Below are 24,190 nucleotides of genomic sequence, written 5' to 3' on the forward strand. Positions count from 1 at the left end.
GGGCTGGGAGATACACGCTTAAAGGCTTGATAGCAACGTCGGCTGCACAGAGCCAGAGAGGCCTTCCATGATACAGCAGTTTCATAATAGTAACTTCAATGTATCAACCAGATAAGTTATACAGAGAGACTCCCCAAAACCATTACACTGCCCCAGAGCCCCCGGAAGGTAGAGCAAATGGACAACACTTAATCTCTGCAAAAAAACAGCCCAGTGCTTGCCGTGTTAAAGAACAGAACTGGTTACCAAGGGCTTGATCCAAGGCCCATGAAAACCCTTCCATTGACTCAACTAGACTTTGGATTAGCCGCCATACACAGCTGCCCACTGCAGAAACATCACTTTATAAGGGTTCAGGAAAGAGAGAGTCAATTATTTTTGTGGTGGTCCAAATTTCTTGGTCAAGGGAGACTCAAAGTCCAGACTCCAGAGAAAATAATACAAAACATAATAAGTAAATAAAAAGATTTTGGGGTCTGTTCAAAAGCATCTGGGAGTCCGGATTTGGCTCACAGTCCGCCTATTGACTACCCCTGTGGGAAGTGGAAGGGGGTGGCATGGGGGGCGTCCCATAGTTATTTAGCTAATCAAATGAGACCAGTCTGCCAATGCCCCATCTCTTTTCTTTGGCGTTGGCTTCCTCTCCGGAGTGTGCTTCCTGGTTTTATTTCTTTTCTTTTGTTTTTCTTCTTCCTGCATCTGGCCAGAGTCAAATGCACTTGAACGGCCGTCCAAAAATATCCACTTTCCGCAGGGGATTCCGGGTTCTCTTCCTATTGTCCGCCTGAAACACCTGGCACGTCACTTGGCCTTGCGAATGAACGCCAGGAGCAGAAGCAGCATTTGAATAGTTAAGAGTGTGTCATGGGCCAGCTGAGCTCCGAATAGCACTGCAGGACAAAGAGAGAATTTGGGCAAGAGGGGGGACCAGTAGGTGGCAGGATAGGAAGAGCCAATGGATGGACTGGGTTGTAGGATCATCTGTTTACAGCAGGTATGGGGAAGGTTTGAAGTCACACACTTGGGCATGCCAGAAGAAGTGATTCTACCCATCTCCTCAGCTTCCTGTAGCTGTGGTTCTCATGAGGCCATCAAAGGGGTCTTGTTTCAATTTGGGAGCTAGGACAAGTTCACGCAAATCTGTCTTCCGGTACTGGTGAGGTTATGTCCGCAGTCTGCTGTCCCAACCATAAAGGAAGGATCTGTGCCCGCCCGAAGGAGCAGTGGCAGTCTAACATAGACAGTGCAGTCCAGACGCAGGCCTAGTCTCAGATGTCCCCTCTGCTTTCTGGGGTGGGCATCCATATGGTTGTTGGGCATGCAGGGTGCAGGAGGGAGTTCTGAGAGCAAGGAGTGGTGTGGCAGGAGGACTCAGGACATTGGTGGGAGGTAGAAGCAAAGGAGGTGTTGAAGAGGTCTGTGTGGGAGAAGGGACATAGGAGTGGGGGGAAAAGATGTACTGGGGTTTGAAGGTGAGCGGGAGAGGGTAGAACTTGAGGCAAAAGGCAAGAGAGATGGGGGGGTGGGGTTGGATTTGCAAACACTTCATTTTTTCCTGGGTTTTTTTTTTAATTGACCTAAAAATTGCAATTTGGACAACATCGCCCTGCCCCCCATAGAGGGATTGGGAAGCAAGTGCAAGAGAGTGGAGATAGGGGGAGATACTGGAGATACTGTGCAGTGAGGGGGCGACCAAGAGCTGCAGAGAAATGTGGGGATGGCTGGATTGGAGATCACCAAAGGGTGGAGTGATGAATATGGGGGGGGGGGATGGGAGATGTTTCTATAGATATGGCAGCACCCCGAAGCTGAGAGATCAGTCTTCAAGCACTCATGTGACTCCCAGGATGCACCATGCATCTCAGTCAGAGGGGACGAGACCCATGGTGCGTGGGGGCGATGTAGTCCAGTGAGCTCAGCCCGTCAAGGAGCTGAACTACAAGTCCCACAAGCCCATGCAGCCCCCCGCAGGAAAAGGTGGTGTAATGTTGAATATTTCAGTTCACGTTGAATGGAGATTTCGTTTCAGTTTTTCCCACTGGAAAATCAAACCATGTTGGATATCGGCCGGAAAATTCCCAACCCGCTCTAGGCCCAGCGAATGGACCCAGCGAAGGGCTACGCGCTGTGTGCGGCTGTCCAGGCAGGGTCTGTTATTGTGGTATAAACGCACATTACACGTCATGCAGAATGCCTGGACACCAACGAGAATGAGACCGACTGAGCCTCTTCCTGCTCGGCGTGTTTAACTGGATCAAAATACAGACACTAGACATCTGGTCCTCTTTGCCCAGGATTCTTCACTGGCCCATCCTCTTGTTTGGGATGCAGTGATTCAAACGTCAGACCCAACTGCTTCTCAGATACCGAAACCCACATGTGACCAGCATCCCCAGGGGCTCTGGCACCTCCCCCGCCTAAACAACCAGGATCTTTTGCAATGGACCAGGCGGCTCTGAAATAAGATTCCCTTATGGCCTGGACTGGGTTTGAAGTATTCAGGTGCCTTTTCTTCCTCCTATTGCCTTGTTCTGGTCCTCCCCAGGCCACTTTGCGTACAGCTGCCCTTGCTGTGAGGAGATTCAGGCTGAGGCCTGTTGACTGACTGCGGCCTGCTGCTAGCCAGCAGGGTAACATTTGCCAAGTGCTGGATAGCGGGAGCGGATCAAAGGAGGCAGATGTAAACGTTATTCACTCCAGGGTACAACATGACTCGGGAAGGAGATTTGCTTGCCTGGTTCAAGGGGGCGTACTGAGTGGATTCGAACAGTAATGGACTGACGGGTCAATTACTCTCATTGTAGCGTTTGATCACAGGTGAGCTTAGCTGAGGCCACCTGGGAATCCAAGACTTTACCCTTTCAGTTGGGTTATTTCTGTGATGCCGACAGACCCCGGTTGTTGGTGGGCAGGATTGAACCTGGGACCTCTGGAGCTTAGTGCATGAGCCTCTACTGCATGAGCTAAAAGCCACATGGCCCTTAGCTAAGGCTGTAGAGCAGATTCATTCATCTCTCTCTACGTGGTCTCGGTGCCACTAGATGGGACGGAGCATCACACCCAGGAGGTGTGTGGGTTGCATTTCCACTTTCTCATCCCGCCAGCCATCGGACTGATGATGGACTGTAGGAAACAGCTACTAGCGATGGGCCAGCATCACCCACTCCAGATCCAAATGTCTTTAGAATTCAGGGGTGCTCCAGGCCTGGCGATGCTTTGAGCCCATCTCCAGTTGTTACTTTGTTCTTCATCATCATCTTCAGCCTTATCATGCCCCTTGACTATTACACTCTCTTCGTCCCTGGCCTTGTCGCCAGCCACGGTGCCCCCTCCTCCCACCCACCCCAAGCCCATTGAGAATGCTGTTGCCAGGATCCAACTCCTGGCTCATTGTTCTGGCCACATCACCTCTTTGTGTCCTTCCGCTGGCTCCCTCTCATCAGCTAGAGCAAACACAGGCTCCTTGCCCACAAAACCCTTACCATTCAACCCCACCTTCTCCATACGATCTACTACTTTACTAAGCCGTCGGCGCCAGCCTTTGTTCTGCCCGTGATGGTGGCCTCAACCACCTGCCTGTCCACTTCTCCTCTAGTACCTTTCTGACAATCTCCCTCCCCCACAAAACCGCCACAAATATGGGGGGAAGCCCTGTCAAGATCCATAAAGCTGCCACTCTGTCCTCCTTTAAACCCCCCCTCAAAACCTGCCTCTGTCACGAAGCCTGGGCCATTGGCAAGACAGGGGGTGAGCTGTGACCAGTCTGCTAAACTTTGTTTTAGCTTTCCCCGAGCCTCCCATCCAACCCGCCCGGTTGGTCTGTTTCAGGCCCCTGTTGTGGCCAAGCTGATGTGTAGCCTGTGAGCTCGCTGAGACAGGACTGTTGGCTTTGTTCCATGTCAGAACAGCGCCAAGCACAAAGGGGGCTTGACTCTTGATTGGGATCCTGGCGCCCTCTCGTAAGACAATCACACAGTGCAGTGGAGGGCATGTGCAGTTTAGGAGCTCTAGTTACCAGGATGCAAACCCTACCCTGCCCTTTAATGGGGTTGAGTGTAGGCTGGCGTGTTCCGCAAGAGGAGCTTTCTATTGCTTCATCTACATTTGTGCAATTCTAAGAATACAAACAAACCCACTCTGCAAAACAGAGGCTGACTAGAAACCTCCCCCCCACCCCACGCCCCTCTGGCTGTACAATTGACCCCCTGGGAATTCTGTAACCCACTGGTGTTAAGGGCGATCTCCCCCCGGCCTTCCATGCTGCGCTTCATAGAACGGTGTGCACCTCATTTATGATTTCCTAAAACAACAATTGCCGCTGACGAGCTTTCCTTCTGTGCCCCAAGCCTAGAACTGGCCCCGAGAAGAGATGTGCCCGAAGACGGACAATTGAGGCACTAGCCGTGACAGTTGGGCTTCAGGGGTTGGCAAACGGCTCACAGTCGTTCCCTGCTATTTGCCAGTGCAACAGGAAATACCGAGTATAGCTAATTGCATCACTCAGGAGGAGAGAGAGAGGGAAACAGACTCGGAGGGGTTTTGATTGTTGTTTGTTACTAAGAATATCCTCCAGATTTTATTATAGTCGGATGAAAACTTAGATGGTTTCAAATTATGATCTGATAGTTCCCTGCGCACAAACCTTCGGCCCTGCTCTGCCTCCTTTTCCCAACCACCGGGAGCCACCTCTGAGGTCTGGGGAAAAGAAAGGTAGGTTAGGGTGTTTCAAAGAGCTCAGCAATGGCCCAGTTCTGCTCCCATTGAAGCGGGTGGTAACCCTCCCATTGACGTCAGTGGTGGCAGAGGTAGGTAGGCCAGTGCTGGATGCTTCTGAAAATCCCCACCGTGCAAGGAATGGCACTAGCCCAGCCAGTCCTGCGCTCCCCAGCACCGCACACTGCTGCCCAACCAAAGAGGGGCACTACACAGCATCCTGGCTCAGACGTGCCCTGACACGGCCCTCGTGTGAAGCACTGGGAGCATCAGTGGTCAAGGACCTTCCCTTGGGCTCTGCATCCCTAGGAAAATGGTCTATTGTTCACCGCCACGGTGCCCAAGAGCTCAATCCCCTGCCAGCTGAAGTCAACGGGAATCTTTCTATTGACTTCAGTGGATGCTGTGGGTCCGGCCTATAGTTCCCTCTGCCCCGCTGGGCCAAGAGACATATGATGGTGATAGAGCGACTCTTTGAAAATGTGCTTTGAGGTCTGTGACCAAGTCATCTGGCCCTTAAGGTCAGTCCTCTCCATCACATGGCATGGCTCTTTAAGAGGTGGAGGTGGTCTGATACGCAAGGCCTGAGGAGATATGGGCATAGAGGTCCTGGGCAGATGTAGCATTTAGATGGACTCCTGTTACTGTACCTTGGACCTTGCAGAGAGGGTAAGGCAGGGCTCCCCTCTCACCCTCCATCATATCAGGGCAGATGCCTGGAGACACTCATGGGACTAAGAGGACAGCTGCAGGGCCCTGCATTAGCTGGGAGAAGACAGGGCAGGTCTGGTTACTGAACCCACCCAACCTGAGGGTAGAAGGACGGATTGGGAAAAGGGCCAGCTGCCCGTGCCTCTACGGCTGGCTTAAAGTACAACTCCAGCTGTGGAAGGAGAGTTTGGAGGCCCTTGTCTTAAGGAGAGGGGCAAAAGGACTGTGTGAAATGCAGCCCAGCTCCAGGAGAAGGGCTGGGACCTCCTGAATGCGGGGGAGGGGAGGGCAACTCACCAAGATTCTTATAGGGACCTAGAGTGGGTGTGAACTGGAGTTTCCCTCTGTAGAATGAGTGAATAAACCAGTCCCCAACGGGCACTGTACACAATATGCCTGCAGGGCCACAGCAGGCCACAAGGGGGCGTGCTGGACAGGCATGCCCTAGGATAGAATCGTAGGCTTGTCCTGCACACTACACAGTCAGTATTTAATGATCCCTGATTGTGCTGTCATGAGTAGCACTGCATGCTGAGAGTCTTTTAAAACCCCCTCTGGGTATGCAGAGGTGTGATTTGCAGCTTGTGTAGACGCAAACCATGCTACCTTCGATCCAGCTAGCCTGGCTAAAAATAGCCGTGAAGACGCAACAGCGTGGACTGTATTCGCCCACCTGGGTTCGAACTCCCATCACTAGCCCATGCTGAAGCCCATGCTGCTGTATCTTCACCGCTATATTTAGTGAGCGAGCTAGCTCAAAGCTGGCACGGGTATCCCGCCACATGCTGCAGTCACACCTCTGGTTGCAGCTGCTACTGCTATGTAAGGGTGTGGGCAATTCTAAGGGTCACCTGGCCACGCAGCAGGGCTCTGTGAACGCTGCCCAGAGCAGAGAGCTGGCTGCAGCCAGGGGCAGGCTTTCGCTTGTGTGCTGTTATGAGGCGACAAAGTTACAAATGACAATAAATATATTTGTTTAACGCAAGCGCTCCTTGCATGGACACTGTGACAGGGTGGACTAGGCCCAGAGGCCCCCTGGTGGAGGCCTCAGGGTCCTGCCACACTCATCCCAGGTAAGCAGCAGTGGAGAAGTCCTCCAAGCAGGCTAGAGGGGCTGCAGGGGAAACAGCCAATCAGGACCCAGGAGGGACCTATATAAAGGATCTACAGAGTGGAGAGAGAGTGCAGTTCCTCGCTAGAGCTGGAGGAGTGTGGATGGTGTGGCTGGCTGATGGAAGTGCAGCACAACGGACAGCCCAGTACTAGTAGGGACCAGGGGAGCAAGGAAGAGCTCCTGGCTGGCTACTGGGCCTGAGCTTAGAAGAGCCCTTAGCTAAGGGTAAGATGCTGATGAAGGCTGGGGCCACTGGAAAGTGGCCTAGGGAACTGAAGGCAGTTTTACTAAAGGGACACAGCAGTGAGTGGCTACTATTCTTAGGGTTCCTGGGCTGGGACCTGGAGTAGTGGGTGGGCCCGGTTTCCCCTCCCACCCCCCCGCCATAGGTCACTGGGGAAGGGCCTACAATTGGACATCTTCATTAATGATCTGGAGGATGGCGTGGATTGCACCCTCAGCAAGTTTGCAGATGACACTAAACTGGGAGGAGTGGTAGATACGCTGGAGGGTAGGGATAGGATAAAGAGGGACCTAGACAAATTAGAGGATTGGGCCAAAAGAAATCTGATGAGGTTCAAGGACAAGTGCAGAGTCCTGCACTTAGGACGGAAGAATCCCATGCACTGCTACAAACTAGGGACTGAGTGGCTAGGCAGCAGTTCTGCAGAAAAGAACCTAGGGGTTACAGTGGACGAGAAGCTGGATATGAGTCAACAGTGTGCCCTTGTTGCCAAGAAGGCTAACAAAATTTTGGGCTGTATAAGTAGAAGCCTTGCCAGCAGATTGAGGGACGTGATCATTCCCCTCTATTTGACATTGGTGAGGCCTCATCTGGAGTACTGTGTCCAGTTTTGGGCCCCACACTACAAGAAGGATGTGGAAAAATTGGAAAGAGTCCAGCGGAGGGCAACAAAAATGATTAGGGGTCTGGAGCACATGACTTATGAGGAGAGGCTGAGGGAACTGGGATTGTTTAGTCTGCAGAAGAGAAGAATGAGGGGGGATTTGATAGCTGCTTTCAACTACCTGAAAGGGGGTTCTAAAGAGGATGGATCTAGACTGTTCTCAGTGGTACCAGATGACAGAATAAGGAGTAATGGTCTCAAGTTGCAATGGGGGAGGTTTAGGTTGGATATTAGGAAAAACTTTTTCACTAGGAGGGTGGTGAAGCACTGGAATGGGTTACCTAGGGAGGTGGTGGAATCTCCTTCCTTAGAGGTTTTTAAGGTCAGGCTTGACAAAGCCCGGGCTGGGATGATTTAGTTGGGGTTGGTCCTGCTTTGAGCAGGGGGTTGGACTAGATGACCTCCTGAGGTCCCTTCCAACCCTGATATTCTATGATTCTATGCTCAGTAAACCCCCAGAAGGGGACTGAACTGTCAGGAGGCCCAGCTGAAGACTGGGGTCAAAACAGACTAAGAGGGCAAAACCGTTGCCTCCAGGAAGGAAGCTCTGGGGGTACAACCCAATGGCAGGGTTGGGACTGGTTTAAAGACTGCAGACACACCCAACCGGGGCGGGGGGGGGGGGAGGAGATACTTGTGAGAGATGCATGCCGACCCCATTACAGACACCATGAGCCAGACACCCTCCCAGTTCCTCTTCATCCCACATAGCCACTTTAGCTCTGTGACCATTTGTAATATCCCCTTGGCCCAGCCTGGCCAAACCAGCGTGGAAAACTTGCCAGCTCAGCCACAAAATCTATTCAGTCACCCTTCACTGTAATGAGAAAACTGTTACTTTACTCTCAATGATCTCCCGCCCCCCCCCCCCCCCGGGGCAGCAAATGAGTGAGTGGAATTCTGCACGGCTGCTTGATCAGGCTGTGCTACAGGGAGGCACTCCATGGAACAAATGCTAGCTCCGAACCCTGTGACACAGAGGCACATTGGTGGTTCACTACCCTGTGTTAGCAACTCTTGTCAGGTCTGACAAACTCACTACACCTAACACACTGTTGTCATGATATATACCCAAAAGTATCAGAGGGGTAGCCGTGTTAGTCTGGATCTGTAAAAAGCAACAAAGAGTCCTGTGGCACCTAAAAGACTAACAGATGTATTGGAGCATAAGCTTTCGTGGGTGAATGCCCACTTCGTCTGGGTCTGACGAAGTGGGCATACCCAAAAGGTGACATGTAAGATCTCACTGGAAAGCTAATAACTCACTGATCATTAATATTCTTGGCTGGTGTATGTACAGGGTGCGTCCAAAGAGTTATGGATAAAGTGTGTTTGGCAAGCAAGACCTAAGCCCAGTCTGCCCTGGACAAAGGAATGTGTATTTGCTTGTCTGGCCAGGCTGGCTGGCAGGCAGAGGCAAGGAAGGTACATTTACATGTAAGGTAAACAAAGCTAACTAGCAGGAGAGAAAACAGCATGGCTTCTATATCCCAGCTGGAGAGAGAAACTTCATCTGGGGATATGCCTCAGAAGAATACATTGCAAATGTTTACTGGTCTATAATGAGAGGGGGGCTGAATGATAAGCAACTGAATCAGCTGCTTGTATACAATATCACTGTAATATAAAAGTGTATCGAGTAAGGTCTTTTCTGCGACGCACTGGTGATTCATCTCATTGTGAAATATCTCTGTTAACACTATCTGAGGAGTTATGGAAACTCACTGATATTATGCTTTAAAGTCTGTGACCAAACACCAGGAGAAACAGGGTTGCTCCCAGACAGGAGTGAAAGCAGCTATCTACCCGTCTGAGTCTCCAGTGTAAATTAAGTATCATGGGATCACAAAAATGGAAGTCCCATTTACACATGAATCAGCAGGGTGATGGGAAGTCAACAGTAAGGGGAGAACAGCAGGAAACCTTCCTTCCTCTTGTAACAAGGTGAATAAACTTTGGGAGATATAAGCAGAACCAGGAAGCCATTTTGGTATCCATCACTTGGGAGATTCAAAGGGACGAAGTTCTTCAAATCACAGAACGTTGGATAAGAACATAAGAATGGCCAGGCTGGATCAGACCAATGGTCCATCTAGCCCAGTATCCAACAGTGGCAAATGCCAGGTGCTTCAGAGGGAATGAGCAGACCAGGCAATCATTGAGTGATGCATCCCCTGTTGCCCATTTCCAGCTTCTGGCAATCAGAAGCTAGGGACACTTCAGAGCATGGTTTTTGCATCCCTGCCCATCCTGGCTAACAGCCATTGATGGACCTATCCTCCATGAACTTATCCTTCAACCAAGGGGGCTGAAGTCTCCGGGAACTGAATATAGGTGAGAAACCTGCTTAGGAAAAGATTGTAACGTGCAAAAATAAAGTTTTAGACTTAGAAGTTTTGTTTGCTTGCCACCCTTTCTATCTTTATTCCTTATACTAGGTATCACTTAATCCTGTGTCCTTTTGTTAAATATACTTTTACTATTAAACGCATTTGATGTTTGTCGATGCCAGTTAAATTGATGAGCCTGCAGTGTATGGTCTCTTTAAAGGAAAAACAAACTCAATAACTTCTGTGTGTGTTCCAGGAGAGGGCTGGACACTGCAGGGGGATGTCTGGGGAACTCGGGAGTTGGGGTTCATGATTTGTTACCTGAAAGGCAAGGTTTAGGCTGGCAGAGCCTGACAGGCTGGTGTCACGCAGCTGAGCGGTAGCAAAACTCTCACTTGCTGAGGCTGAGAGGGATAACACAGTAACTCAGTTCTGAGCGCCTCAGCAGATTGTCACATTGGCAGACAGTGTTGGGAAAATTCGGGACTGGGAGGGGATTGGGATCACCCTGCAAAGAGTCACTGGGCAGTGGAAGCTAGGATGGGACCTGCAAACGTGTATGCTGGCGGTCGGTGCCCAGGCTGTGAGCCTCAGCAGCCTAGCATTGAAGGCTGAGATGCAGAGCAGGCAGTGACACTCCCCCCGCTTTCCTGGTCTGCATTGAAGAGACGCTCTGGGCACTGCGAGATGATTGCCTAGGACCTGGGTCACACCTGGTGGGAATCAGCAGTAAAGCTGTTGAACTCAGTGAAGGTCTACTGGTAAAATCAGAGTAAGATCAGAACCGGGCCCTACTCTTGGTATGAGCTGTGGTTTCTGTTGTTTGGGCTAATATCTCAGTGTATGTTTGTTTGGGGTGGGACCTATGCCCTATACAACCAGGACTGGCTAGGAGCTCTTCTTTGACCTTGCTTTGCTATTACAAACACAGAGCATGGTGAACGTAGAATGTATTACTTTTATTCTTAGACATAGAAAAGAGTTCTAGCTCCGAATTGATTTGGCAGGGGTGGGGAGCAATTAACCCAACAGGAAAAGATTTGTATAACTGTTGCTTCAAATACCTTGCGGACCCCTTTCCAGGTTCTGCAACAGGCAGCTGACACTGAAACCTGTTGGAAACTGAAACACCGAAACTGCAGTTAGAACTGGTATCATTTGGTAGAGCAAGTCCCCTGTGACTCCTTCCACTACCAGTACATTTTCTCGTAAGTTAAAGATATCAAAGTATTCTTGATTTCTCCAGACTGCTGCATAGTTCTTCCCTTGCTGCTTTGCTAATATTAGCTGCCGGTGGCACCATGGTAAAGGACTCGCCCCAATAAAGCAGAAGATGAGGCTTGCCACTTCAGGCCAGTAAAGCATAAACTGAAAGCATGTGGGCATGCTCAGTTAAGAACAAAAGTTCTCTGAAGATAAATGTAAAAATGGCATTGGAGTAAGGAAACCACAGAGCAACTGCAGAAGTGGTCTTGGAGCTGGCTGATACAAATATTAATGTTCTACAAGTGATATGGAAAAGGAGAAGTCTGTTTCTGCTGAGTTTCTGCTTTTGCTGCTTTATGATTGAGAAGAAAGCCTGAAAAAAATTAATGTTGTTTGTTTTATACTTTAGGAATAGCAGGAATATTAACAGTTGTATTCCCTGTTTTTTACTGGAGAACTCCTAGGAGGACTAGAGAACTGAAGCAAGACTTGTCTCAGCCCTTGCTTGTGCTTGAATCTTTAGCAAAGAGAGCTTTTCTCCCAACTAGCTGTCAGGAGTTTTGAAGTATATAGAAGTTAAACAGAAATTCTTTGGTTTTTGTTACCCCAAACTCCTTCCCACTCTCAGTTGTTCAAGCTTCAGTCTCTTGTACGTGTGATGTCATAATTCCATAGAGACTCTTAGTAAAATCACAGTAAATTGGACTGGCTTTTTCTAATGTGACAAGAAGCAGCCCTCAAGAAGGTTGGTGGCAATTGGATGTCTAACATAATGAATGCCAGTGAAAATGAGGTAGGATCAGAGTCTAAAATAGCGAAAGAACAAGTCAAAAATTACTTGGACAAGTTAGATGTCTTCAAATCACCAGGGCCTGATATAATACATCCTAGATACTCAAGGAGCTGACTGAGGAAATCTCTGAGCCATTAGCAATTATCTTTGAAAGTCATGGAAGACTGGAAAAGGGCAAATATAGTGCCCATCTATAAAAAGGGAAATAAGGACAACCCGGGGAATTACAGACCAGTCATTTTAACTTCTGTACCTGGAAAGATAATGAAGCAAATAATTAAGAAGTCAATTTGCAATCACCTAGAAGATAATAAGGTGATAAGTAACAGTCAGCATGGATTTGTCAAGAACAAATCGTGTCAAACCAACCTGATAGCTTTCTTTGACAGGGTACCAAGCCTCGTGGATGGGGGGAAGCGGTATATGTGGTATATCTTGACTTTAGTAAGGCTTTTGATACTGTCTCACATGACCTTCTTATAAACAAACTAGGGAAATACAACCTAGATGGAGATACTATAAGGTGGGTGCAGAACTGGTTGGAAAATCATTCCCACAGAGTAGTTATCAGTGGTTCACAGTCATGCTGGAAGGGCATAACAAATTGGGTCCTGCAGGGATCTGTTCTGGGTCTGGTTCTGTTCAATATCTTCATCAATGATTTAGATAATGGCATAGAGAGTACACTTATAAAGTTTGCGGACGATACCAAGCTGGGAGGAGTTGCAAGTGCTTTGGAGGACAGGATTAAAATTCAAAATGATCTGGACAAACTGGAGAAATGGTCTGAAGTAAATAGGATAAAATTCAATAAGGGCAAATGCAAAGTACTCCATTTAGGAAGGAACAACCAGTTGCACACATACAAAATGGGAAATGACTGCCTAGGAAGGAGTACTGCAGAAAGGGATCTGGGGGTCATAGTGGATCACAAGCTAAATACGAGTCAACAGTGTAACACTGTTGCAAAAAAAACAAACATCATTCTGGGATGTATTAGCAGGAGTATTGTAAGCAAGACACGAGAAGTAATTCTTCCGCTCTACTCTGCGCTGATTAGGCCTCAACTGGAGTATTGTGTCCAGTTCTGGGCACCACATTTCAGGAAGAAATGTGGACAAATTGGAGAAAGTCCAGAGAAGAGCAACAAAAATGATTAAAGGTCTAGAAAACATGACTTATGAGGGAAGATTGGAAAAAATTGGGTTTGTTTAGTCTGGAGAAGAGAAAACTGAGCGGGGACATAACAGTTTTCAAATACGTAAAAAGTTTTTACAAGGAGGAGGGAGAAATTGTTCTTCTTAACCTCTGAAGATAGCAATGGGCTTAAATTGCACCAAGGGCGGTTTAGGTTGGACATTAAGAAAAACTTCCTAATTGTCAGGGTGGTTAAGCACTGGAATAAATTGCCTAGGGAGGTTGTGGAATCCCTGTCATTGGGGATTTTTAAGAGCAGGTTGGACAAACACCTGTCAGGGATGGTCTAGATAATACTTAGCCCTGCCATGCGTGCAGAGGACTGGACTAGATGACCTCTCGAGGTCTCTTCTAGTCCTATGATTCTATGTGACCCTGCACCTCCCCCCCACGTGTTGCCTCAGGAAGATGTGGCACCAGGTACCAGGATAGGCGGGTCCCTTCTGGCAGCCCAGCCAAGCATGGAGGGCAGAGAGCACGGGGAAGGGAGGGTCATGTTACTTGGTGACACTTCCCCCCCCCCCCCGTGTAAGAGAGGTGTATGGGAATGTGTGTGTGTGTGGGGGGGGGGGTTGGGGTGTTTGTCACCCCTCCCCCTGTGAACCCTAAAGCCTTAAAGATAAGAAGGTAAATAAAAAGAATCCAACTACGCAGTATTTCTTTTTAACAGGGGCTCGGTCAACTTGATGTTAATTTGAATGTTTGTACTGCATAGTTCTGACTGATTGCCATTGAACTCGCTTGAATACGAGTAATTTTACCAGGTGTCTCGTATTTAGCATAGGGAAATATGAATAAAGGGGTACCAGGGTGTCACAATGGGTAGTGGTTGAACACTGGTCATAGCTTTGGATCTCTCAGACACACTCCCAGGTATGGACCCTGTGTCCAACACCCTCCTTGGGGAGTGGGACCCTGTAGTCCAGCCACCTGGAACCAGAACCAGGGCCCTCCCTGGCTTCCAGTTGCTCAGATACATTTTCCCAGAGCCCACCTGGCTGTGGGAGCTCTGGTTTGCCAGTTAACCCCTTCAGTGAACAATGTGGCGGTAAAGCAAGCAACATGGGCTTAGCAAAGGAATTTCTTAGCCACAGACACTTTACTCTCAGAGCACAAGAGCGTCGCTGATCTATGGAAACTAATAAACAGTCCTGAATGCAACCACCCTTGTCAGTCTCAGTGAAGCCAGCCTAACCCCTGGTGTAGACAGCCCTAGGTTGCTGGAAGAATTCTGTTTATCTAGCTGCTGCCTGTCAGGGAGGGGGATTACCTGTGCTAATGGGAGAACCCCTCCTCTCAGTACAGGTAGCGTCTACGCTGAAGCACCACAGTGGCGCTGGTGCAGTTGAAGTGCAGCCAAGTCCCTGGGTGCCATTTGACCCTCCCCGGTGTTTAAAGACTGAACCGATTGGACTCCGTTGCGAGTCCTTGTTTCTGATCCGTGATCACTAGAGCTGAAATCACACATGAGCCGGTTTAGGGGCGTGGGGACAGCGTTGCAGCAAAAGGCAACGAAGAAGCAGCGGCAGCCGAAATGGCATCACTAAGAACTGGGCTGAAGGGTGGAACCTCGGAGCGTGGCATTGCCGAAGTGGCAGTGAGTGGCAAGCAGCAGCAGAGGTGGCGGCCGGCGGTGGCAGAGACAACAGTGGAGAGCAACAGCAGTGAGCCAGTGGCAGAGCTGTGGCCGCCGCAGCCGCAGCACCTCCAAACTCTGGGTCTCCGCTGATCAAGGACAACCACCGTGAGTGGGGTGCCGCCGCAGGGGGGAAGGGAAGTGCCGTGTTAAAGGACATTTGTCTGTGGGACTTTAGTCACATGTCCCTCTTTCCTGTTGCGTGTTTATTTGTTATACAGTCGGTTGGAGAGGCACAAAGGAAAACTGGGGGGAAAGAAACCCAAGTTTAGATCATTTGACAATTCAGAGTTTGATTTCAAAGCAGCTCTCATGACTGGCTGGGATGCTGGCATCGGACGTGCTGTTCCTCCATTGGCTTTGGTTAGATTATTGGCATGCGCTAATGCTGTTGAGTAGGGTTCTGAGAAAGCGTTTATGAAAGTCAGATGTGCAGCCGTTATATATAGCCATCCTATGACATCCCGATGGCTGGCAATGGTAGTCACGCTCGGGCCATTAGATGTAACAAATCCAGTTACGAAATTCTCAGTTAGTACCGGGCCTCGTAGCAACATTGGGGATGGTGCACAGCTCTTCTGCTTCAGAAGCACAAGCCCCTCCTGTGACTGGTTGGATCACAGAAACCCCCTTGGGAGCTGCCACCTAATGTGCAAAGACTACCTCTGCTTCTGTTTTCCCTGCCAGCTCAGGACTCCAGCACCCTGTCTTGCTGAGCCAGACACTCCTCTCTGGCTCCAACACAGACCCAGGGTCTGAATCACTTGTCCCAAAGCTGCAAGTTTACCTGAAAACAGCTCACAGAAGTGTGCTTGTCTTTAGCACTCAGATGCCCAACTCCCAATGGGGTCTAAATCCAAATAAATCCGTTTTACCCTGCATAAAGCTTATGCAGAGTAAACTCATAAATTGTTTGCCCTCTATAACACTGATAGAGAGATATGCACAGTTGTTTGCTCCCCCAGGTATTAATACATACTCTGAGTAAATTACTAAATAAAAAGTGATTTTATTAAATACAGACACTACTTGGAACCACTTAAATCCTACTAACAGACAGAACAAAGTAAGTCACAAGCAAAATAAAATAAAATGCGCAAATCTATGCCTAATCAAACTGAATACAGATAATCTCACCCTCAGAGATGCTTCAGTAAGTTTTTTCTCAGACTGGACACCTTCCAGGCCTGGGCACAATTCTTTCCCCTGGTACAGCTCTTGTTCCAGCTCAGGTGGTAGCTAGGGGATTCTTCATGATGGCTCCTCTCCTCCCTTTGTTCTGTTCCACCCCTTTATATATCTTTTGCATAAGGCGGGAACCCTTTGTCCCTCTGGGTTTCCACCCCCCCTCACTGGAAAAGCACCAGGTTAAAGATGGATTCCAGTTCAGGTGACATGATCACATGTCACTGCAAGACTTCATTGCCCACTTGCCAGCACACACATATACAGGAAGACTAACAGGTAAACACAACCATCTGCAGACAATGGTCCTGGTTAATGGGAGTCATCAAGATTCCAAACCATCATTAATGGCCCACACTTTACATAATTACAATAGGCCCTCAGAGTTACATTTTATATTTCTAGTTTTAGATACAAGAGTGGTACATTTATACAAATCAGATGATCATACTCAGTAGATTATAAGCTTTGTAATGATACCTTACAAGAGACCTTTTGCATGAAGCATATCCCAGTTATGTTATATTCACTTATTACCATATTTTCTCTAAAACTATCCCAGTTACATTATATTGACTTATTATCAAGTTTTTATAAAACCATATAGACTGCACAACATCACACCTCCCTCCTGGGCTAATGGAGAGTATCCATTGGTTGTTGGCAGTAGAGGACCTGTGACACAGATGAGCTGTGTGCGTGTGCACTGAATAAAAATGAAAACTTGTGAATCGGATGAAAGGAAAAATCACAAGAGAGACACTGTGGCTATAAATAAAGTGGATGGTCAAGGCTTCCAGTCTGGTGGAATCACAGTCACCAAAAAAAAGGCATCCGTGTAATTCTTCTGTCATCTGCCCAATATGCCTGGCAAAAGGTATTTCCCCCCACCTCTCCTATCCAGGCTCATCACCCTTGAAAAGGATCCCCACCCCCCATCTGGGACAGACAAAGATTTACAATGAGTGTGTGTTTTTTCCCTTTCTTGGGTGTGAGGAAATAGGATATCTGAAGAAGTGAGGTTTTTACCCACAAAAGCTTATGCCCAAATAAATCTGTTAGTCTTTAAGGTGCCACCAGACTCCTTGTTGTTTTTGTAGGTTCTTGGAGAGGTTTTTTTGTTTGTTTGTGGATTTTTTATTTTTTTTAATTACTGCCTGCCCTGTGTTGCACAAAGGCTGCATCATCCACTGCATTTGCCTGGCAACATAGGAAATCAGTCATTCAGTGTTGCCATGGTAACTAGAGGGGAAACCCATGTTATCACAGTCCATTGCATCCTTTCCAGGAAATCGACAGAAATTCTAGATGAATGCAAGAAGCAAAAGGGGAAGGGGAAAAAAAAAAAAAAAAGCTCAAAAATTCTTATGAAATGCCCTAGCAAGACAAGCTGATTGTAGCATGTGTTTATGCAAGAGTTAATCGACGGTATTGCAAATGATAGCTCTCCAGCAAAGGTTTTTCTCCTAAAGCCGTGATGCACTATCGGGCCCATGTGGTCTCATTTAGAATACACAGTTACAATGTTTCTAACTGAATTGAAAAGTGGCCTGTTTCCGGTCCATGCTCAGGCAAACTCACAGCAATAGCGTGTAACCCAGGCAGTGCAGCAGATAGCGAATAAAAACGATGGTGTAAATTGTCATAGCACCATTGACTTCTATGGCACTACAACGATTTACCCCACAAGTTGAGGATATGGTCCTGTGAGTGTTAAAAAAGGCCAGAACTTTTCTATTAGACCAGGGGTGGGCAAACTACGGCCCGGGGGCCGCATCCGGCCCTTCAGATGTTTTAATCCGGCCCTCGAGCTCCAGCCAGGGAGCGGGGTCAGAGCTTGCCCCGCTCTGCGCATGCTGTGGCTCCGTGCGGCTCCTGGAAGCAGCAGCATGTCCCCCCTCTGACTCCTACATGTAGGGACAGCCAGAGGGCTCCGCATGCTGCCCCCACCCCAAGTGCCACCTCCATAGCTCCCATTGGCTGGGAACTGCGGCCAATGGGAGCTGCAGGGGCGGCGCCGGTGGACGGGGCAGCGTGCAGAGCTGCCCGGCCACTCCTCTGCGTAGGAGCCGGAGGGGGAATGTGCAGCTGCTTCTGGGAGCTGCTTGAGGTATGCACCACCTGGAGCCTACACCCCTGACCCCCTCCCATGCCCCAACACCCTGTCCCAGCCCTGATCCCTCTCCCGAACCCCTCCATTCCAGTCTGGAGAACCCTCCTGCACCCCCAACCCCACCCCAGAGCCTGCACCCCCTGCCGGAGCCGCACCCCACCCCCCAACCTCCTGCCCCAGCCCGGAGTCCCCTCCTGCACCCTGAACCCCTCATTTCTGGCCCACCCCAGAGCCCGCACCCCCAGCCAGAGCCCTCACCCCCTCACACACCCCAACCCGCAATTTCGTGAGCATTCCTGGCCCGTCATATGATTTCCATACCCAGATGTGGCCCTCGGGCCACAAAGTTTGCCCACCCCTGTATTAGACCAACTAAAAAATCAGTCACCTACCACACTGCTACTCGTTCTTTATTCAGATCTGTGCTAATATGAGATGTCTGTTTGCTGGTATGTGAGAATTTCCAGAAATCACGGAAGGAAAGGAGAGTCTCGTGGTTAAGGAGATGGAGTGGGAGTAGACCAGGGTTCAATTCCTGTCTCTGCCCCTTTTATTCCTTTGTGCGCACTATTTAACTTCCCTCGACCTCCACGTCCCCATCTGTCAGAGGGGGATGACAAAGCTCCCCCACTTCCGTGAGCCTTTCTGAGGCTTCTTCCATTCAGCTGGTAAAGTGCTTTGAGTTCCGTAAGTGAAAAGCTCTCTCAGAAAAGCTAAGTGTTGCCATTATTTCATTAAGATTGTACATAAGGTGGATAGACGTAGTCCGACCATTCTGTGGCATCGGTCTGATAAGGATGCTTTCGGTAGGTGTTAGTTGTACGAACAATTACAAAATGATGCATGAAAATTCAACTAAAAGACACTACCTAGAATGGCATCTCATTGAGCTCGGTCTCTGCAGGTGATCCTGGGTAGCAAGCTGGGGCTGCAGGCGTGCGTACATACATCACGGTTGTCAACAAGGATGACATTTGTGATCTGCCGTACCAAACGGCCCAGGGCCCTACTACTTATGATAAAGGAGCGACTGCTAGCTGAGAGTAAGCAGCAGGTTGATGTCGGCACTAGTGAGAGACATGCACTAAATCTGTGCATTACACCGGGCTATTTTGAGTGTGTATAAACTGAAGCCACTAGCTTGGTTACAGAGGTAGGCGCTGACCCCGGTGGGAGACGTTGCTGAGTGTCCTCAGAGACCCAGGCTCAAGCTTAAGGGTCAACTCGTGGTGATACTGGTCATGGGTCCACCTATGCATCCAGGCTTAGAAAGTCCCCTTATTGGTGGTAAACACCCCACAGTCCCCATGGGACTCAGAGTGCCTCTGAAAATCAGGCTCAATGTGTCTCAAATGAGGCCCCCCAAACCAGTGACCACTTCTGAACATTGCTGTCTTTTTATCCTGTTAATAAAGTGTCTCTTGTAAAATGCATATTATCATTATTGATGGGTATTGCCAGAGCACCTAGGGGTCCCGATCAGGACTCCATTGTGCTAAGCACTACGCACTTGAGCTTCCATATGAGGAGAGATTAAAAAGGCTGGAACCGTTCAGCTTAGAAAAGAGATGACTAAGGAGGGATATGATAGAGGTCTATAAAATTGTGAATAGAGTGGAGAAAGGGAATAAGGAAGTATTATTTACCCCTTCAATTAACACAAGAACCAGGGGTCAGCCACTGAAATGAACAGGCAGCAGGTTTAAAACAAACACAAGGAAGTATTTTTTCACACAACGCACAGTCAACCTGTGGAACTCCTTGCCAGGGGACGTTGTGAAGGCCAAAGTTATAACTGGGATAGATTCATCAATTAGCCAAGACAGTCAAGGATGCAACCCCCATGCTCTGGGTGCCCCATAACCTCTGATTGCCAGAAGTTGGGACTGGACGACAGGGGATGGATCACTTGATAATTGCCATGTTCTGTTCATTCTGTCTGAAGCACCTGGCATTGGCCACTGTCGGAAGACAGGATATTGGGCTAGATGGACAATTGGTTTGACCCAGTCTGGCCGTTCTTACGTTCATATAAAAGAAGGAGTCTCTGACTCACAGAGCTCTGGTGCTTGCCAAAAGCTCTGTGGTCTCCCACAGTCTTCGGGACCAGTACCCCTGGTTTAGAGAGGATTCACAATTGAAGATTTCAAATCCCTCGTATAATTCCTTCTCTTTACAATCTTTTCTGCTAGTCAGAAACACAAGCAGCTCGTAAGCTGCTTGAGCCAAGCCAGACAGCGAGTCCATTAAGATATTATAGCTTTCATTAAGAATTTTAATAAAGCAGCAACATGTAAAATGCCACCTGATTCCACGGAGATTCTTGCTTCCCAGCGCCCAGGGGCATGTCTACACTGCAGCAGGGAGCTGCCCAGCTGGGTAGTCAGACTCGCACTAACGGGGCTCAAGCTAACTCAATAAAAACAGCAATGCGGCCCTTGCAGAGGCTCAGGTTGGCCACCCACCCGCCCCCCTGGGTGAGCCGGTATTTAGCAGCTCAGATTAGCATTTTGAACTAGCCAAACCTGCCAAAATCCAGCAAAAATCAAAACCTTTTGTGTATATAAAGCATTTCATTCCATCTTCAGTGTATAGAGTTTTCTGCAAAGAACAACTGTAGACTTCTTTTGCTCTCTCTGTGCCTGTAATTTTGCAGGTGCAAATAATTATCCTGGTGTACAATTTAGGCTACTTACACCTACAAATCAGATATTTAAAAGTCTAATCAGGTGATGACAGCTAAATGAGCTAAATTGTGTCTGTGGTTATTTTTGGGTGCAAATACTGGGTGCAAAAACAGAAGCCATCTTAAAAAACAACAACCAGCAACACACAAACTGTCTCCATGCTTCCCTATGGTCGTTTTCTTCCCAAATGGCCCCCTTTAAAGCTTGCAGACTTGTTACAGGACATTTTACATTAAATTATTAGAAATAGAGTTATATTTGTTCTTATAACATCAAAGAAGATACTAGGGACCAAATATTCAAGTGGCCTCCTTATAGATGGAGTTGTCAGCACACAAGGCAGTGTAGCCAAGTGGACGGGGCACTGGACTGGGACTGAGAAGATCTGGATTCTATTCCCAACTCAGCAACTGGTCTGCTAGGGGAGAGGGAGATGGGGACAAACCTGCCTGGCCTGCAGTTACCTCACCACAGAGGATTTACTGCTTGGTTTGGAAAGGTTTGCCTAGAAGCAAAACCCTTTGATTTGCTCCTACAGGCAGCATGGTGGTGGGTCAGCCGGGGCAATATGAGGGGCAGTGTGTGTAGGGGGTGAGGCTGGGGGGGATATCAGTGGGGCAGTGTGTGTAGAGAGGGAGGCTGGGGCGGATATCAGTGGGGCAGTGTGTCGAGGGGCAGCTGGGGCGATATGCGGGGAAGAGTGTACAGGGGGTGAGGCCAGGAGGGATATCAGTGGGGCAGAGGGGTGCAGTGTGTAGGGGTCAGGCTGGCCCAGGGGGATATCAGTGGGGCAGAGTGTGTTGGGGGTCAGGCCACGGGTACGGGGGGCAGTGTATGTAGGGGGTGAGGCCGGGGGGATATCAGTGGGGCAGTGTGTGTTGGGGGTCAGGCTCGGGGAATATATGTGGGTCAGAGGGGCACATTGTCTGTAGGGGTCAGGCCGGCCCAGGGTATATCTGTGGGGCAGTGTGTGTAGGGGGTCAGTGGGGGGGCAGTGTGTGTAGGGGCAGCTGGGGAATATGGGGGGCAGCAGAGTGGGGTGCAGTGTGTGTAGGGGCAGCTGGGGGATATGGAGGGCAGCGGGGGGGCAGTGTGTGGAGGGGGTCAGGCTGGGGGATATGGGGAGACAGCGGGGGGGGCACTGTGTAAGTAGGGGCAGCCGGGGGGATATCAGTGGGGCAGAGGGGTGCAGTATGTGTAGGGAGTGAGGCTGGAGGGATAGCGGTGGGGCAGAGGGGCGCAGTGTGTGGAGGGGCTATGGGAGGGCAGAGGGGCGCAGTGTGTGTAGGGGCTATGGGAGGACAGCGGGGCGGTGTGTGTAGGGGCTCTGGGGGGACAGCAGAGAGGTGAGTGTACGGGCTGTGGGGGGACAGCAGGGCGGTGAGTGTAGGGGCTATGGGGGGACAGCGGGGCGGTGTGTGTAGGGGCTATGGGGGGACGGAGGGACAGCGGGGCACAGCGTGTGTAGGGGCGTGGGGGGACAGCGGGGCGCGGTGGGTGTAGGGGCTGTGGGGGACAGGGGGACGCGGTGTGTGTAAGGGCTATGGGAGAACAGGGGGGCGGTGTGTGTAGGGGCTGTGGGGGACAGGGGGATGCGGTGTGTGTAAGGGCTATGGGAGAACAGGGGGGCGGTGTGTGTAGGGACTATGGGGGACAGGGGGACGCGGTGGGTGTAAGGGCTATGGGAGAACAGGGAGGCGGTGTGTGTAGGGGCTGTGGGGGGACAGCGGGGCGGTGTGTGTAGGGACTATGGGGGACAGCGGGGCCCGGGGCGCGCCTGCACGGGGGGAGGTGAAGCTGCAGGCACCCGGCCGCGGTTCCTGCCTGGCCGCCCGGGGGCCCGCGGGCGGGCGGACGGGGAGCGGCCCGTGGGCGGGGGGCGGGCGGCAGGCAGGGAAGGGCGGGCCGGGGCCGGGGCGGGGGACGCAGCCTGCGCCGGGCTAGCGCGGAGCTAGCGCCGCCGAGCCGGGGAGGAGGAAGTCGGAGCCGCGCTGCTTCCTGTCCCCAGGATGATGATCGCAGACAAAGCTGGGTGGGGACGCCGCTCCCTGGGCTGCCGCTGAGCCCGCCGCCCCTCCCGGAGAAGGCGAGCTCCAGCTGTTCCCCCCGGGCGAGCCGCGACCGGAGCTAGAAGGTAAAAGCCCCAATCTCCGGGGGGTCCGGTTCCGCTCCAGCCCCGGGTGCTGCTGGCTAGCCAGGGGGGCGGGCTGGGCAAGTCTCAGCCACCGGGGCTTTTTGTTAAACAAACCCGTTTACACGGGGGCAAGCAAGCGGCGTGACGCTGTTTCCACCCAGTTCCCCACCAGCAGGAGCCAGGCGGGGCGTGTGCATCGCCCACCCTGAGCCAGCGCTGGGGCTTGGTCCAGCCGCTCTTGTAAACCCGTTTGCTCCCGCACGTTACACGGTTGTGGATCCGTGGAGCGAGGCTGGCGCTGGAGGATGTTAATTGCAATTATCACTGTTAAAAGCGTGCGCGGAAATTGCTTTGCTTGACAGCCATAGGTGCAACCGGGCTCCAGAGATCCTTCTGGTGTGTCTGCTTTACAAACGGTCTGGTAATAGGGACTCAGGATCACAGGGAAGTGGCCGCTAGCTATGCATACCCTGCTCAGATAACCACGGAAACCACCCCACTCTTCGCTGGTAGGTTTGATGTATAGTTGAAGTTGTTTACTCTAAAGCAAAGGCAGAAACGGATTCGTTAGAAACAGCAACCGTGCGTTGGTTTCAGCTGGAAATGCTCAGCTTTTGCAAGCACTTCCAGGGTGTTCATTTTAGCTTTCTAGACGAAATGGGCCGTGGCATTCAACCAGATGGAGGTGAGATGGAGCACCCGAAGTAGAAGTGCAGATTGCTGGTCTCTTAGCAGAATGGTGGCCAAATAAGCACGGTGCAGAATGCTTTCCCCTAATTCCTGGAGAGATCGTATGTGGGCATGATAGCTGGTCCGTTTTAATTTAAAAATACCAGTGTCTTGTACGCCCCTTCCCAGTGCCATTCACAAATCGGAACACAGGAAAGGGATTGTTTTGGGAATTCAGATTGTGAAAATTTTGCATGGAAACATAGATCGGGGGTTAAAGAGTGTCAATAAAAATTGGACTCTTTTTGTAAAAGGTCCCGTCTCCTCAACAAAGATTTAATTTAGAAATTTTGATCCTCAGTTAATCAACTGATTTGCTGTTGTAGGAAAAGCTTTTTCATGGATGAATGAGGTCTAGTGTTCCATTTATTTATTTATTTATTTGGGGAAAGGAAGGGGAGGGATTTTCATTTAACTGAAATTAACCTTCCTCCCCGAAATAGTCAGTATAAAATCAAACTTGAAAATTTCAATGATACATAAATGTCTAATTCCCCATCTCTTTGGATTAGGATCTTTCCACCCCTTAAAGTTTCCATTTTATCCCAAAGATGGAATACCAAAGTATTCTTCACACCCTTACTCCACCTCCTCAGACAGAAGCAGTTGGACAAAGCACAAAGGAGCATCTGTACAAAGGATTGGAGTTCAGATTATTATTTTTCAAAACCCATTTTTTTATTACTGGGATTTAACAGGAAATACTGGTGATCGGTAACTGTTTAATGAGGAGT

The 24,190-nt window shown here is 49.8% G+C and overlaps 1 protein-coding gene across 1 annotated transcript in view; it reads left to right on the top strand.

Annotated features, from left to right (window-relative positions):
• Positions 1-22,598: 22,598 nt before the first annotated feature.
• The window catches only part of GNG2 (G protein subunit gamma 2), a 95,010-nt gene continuing 93,418 nt past the window's right edge, over positions 22,599-24,190 (top strand). Inside the window, exon 1 of the mRNA XM_065402965.1 lies at positions 22,599-22,727. The gene's annotated coding sequence lies outside the window, so the exon portion shown is untranslated. The remainder of the gene's footprint in view (positions 22,728-24,190) is intronic.

Source organism: Emys orbicularis, chromosome 4, assembly GCF_028017835.1.
Source record: "Emys orbicularis isolate rEmyOrb1 chromosome 4, rEmyOrb1.hap1, whole genome shotgun sequence".
NCBI lineage: Eukaryota > Metazoa > Chordata > Testudines > Emydidae > Emys > Emys orbicularis.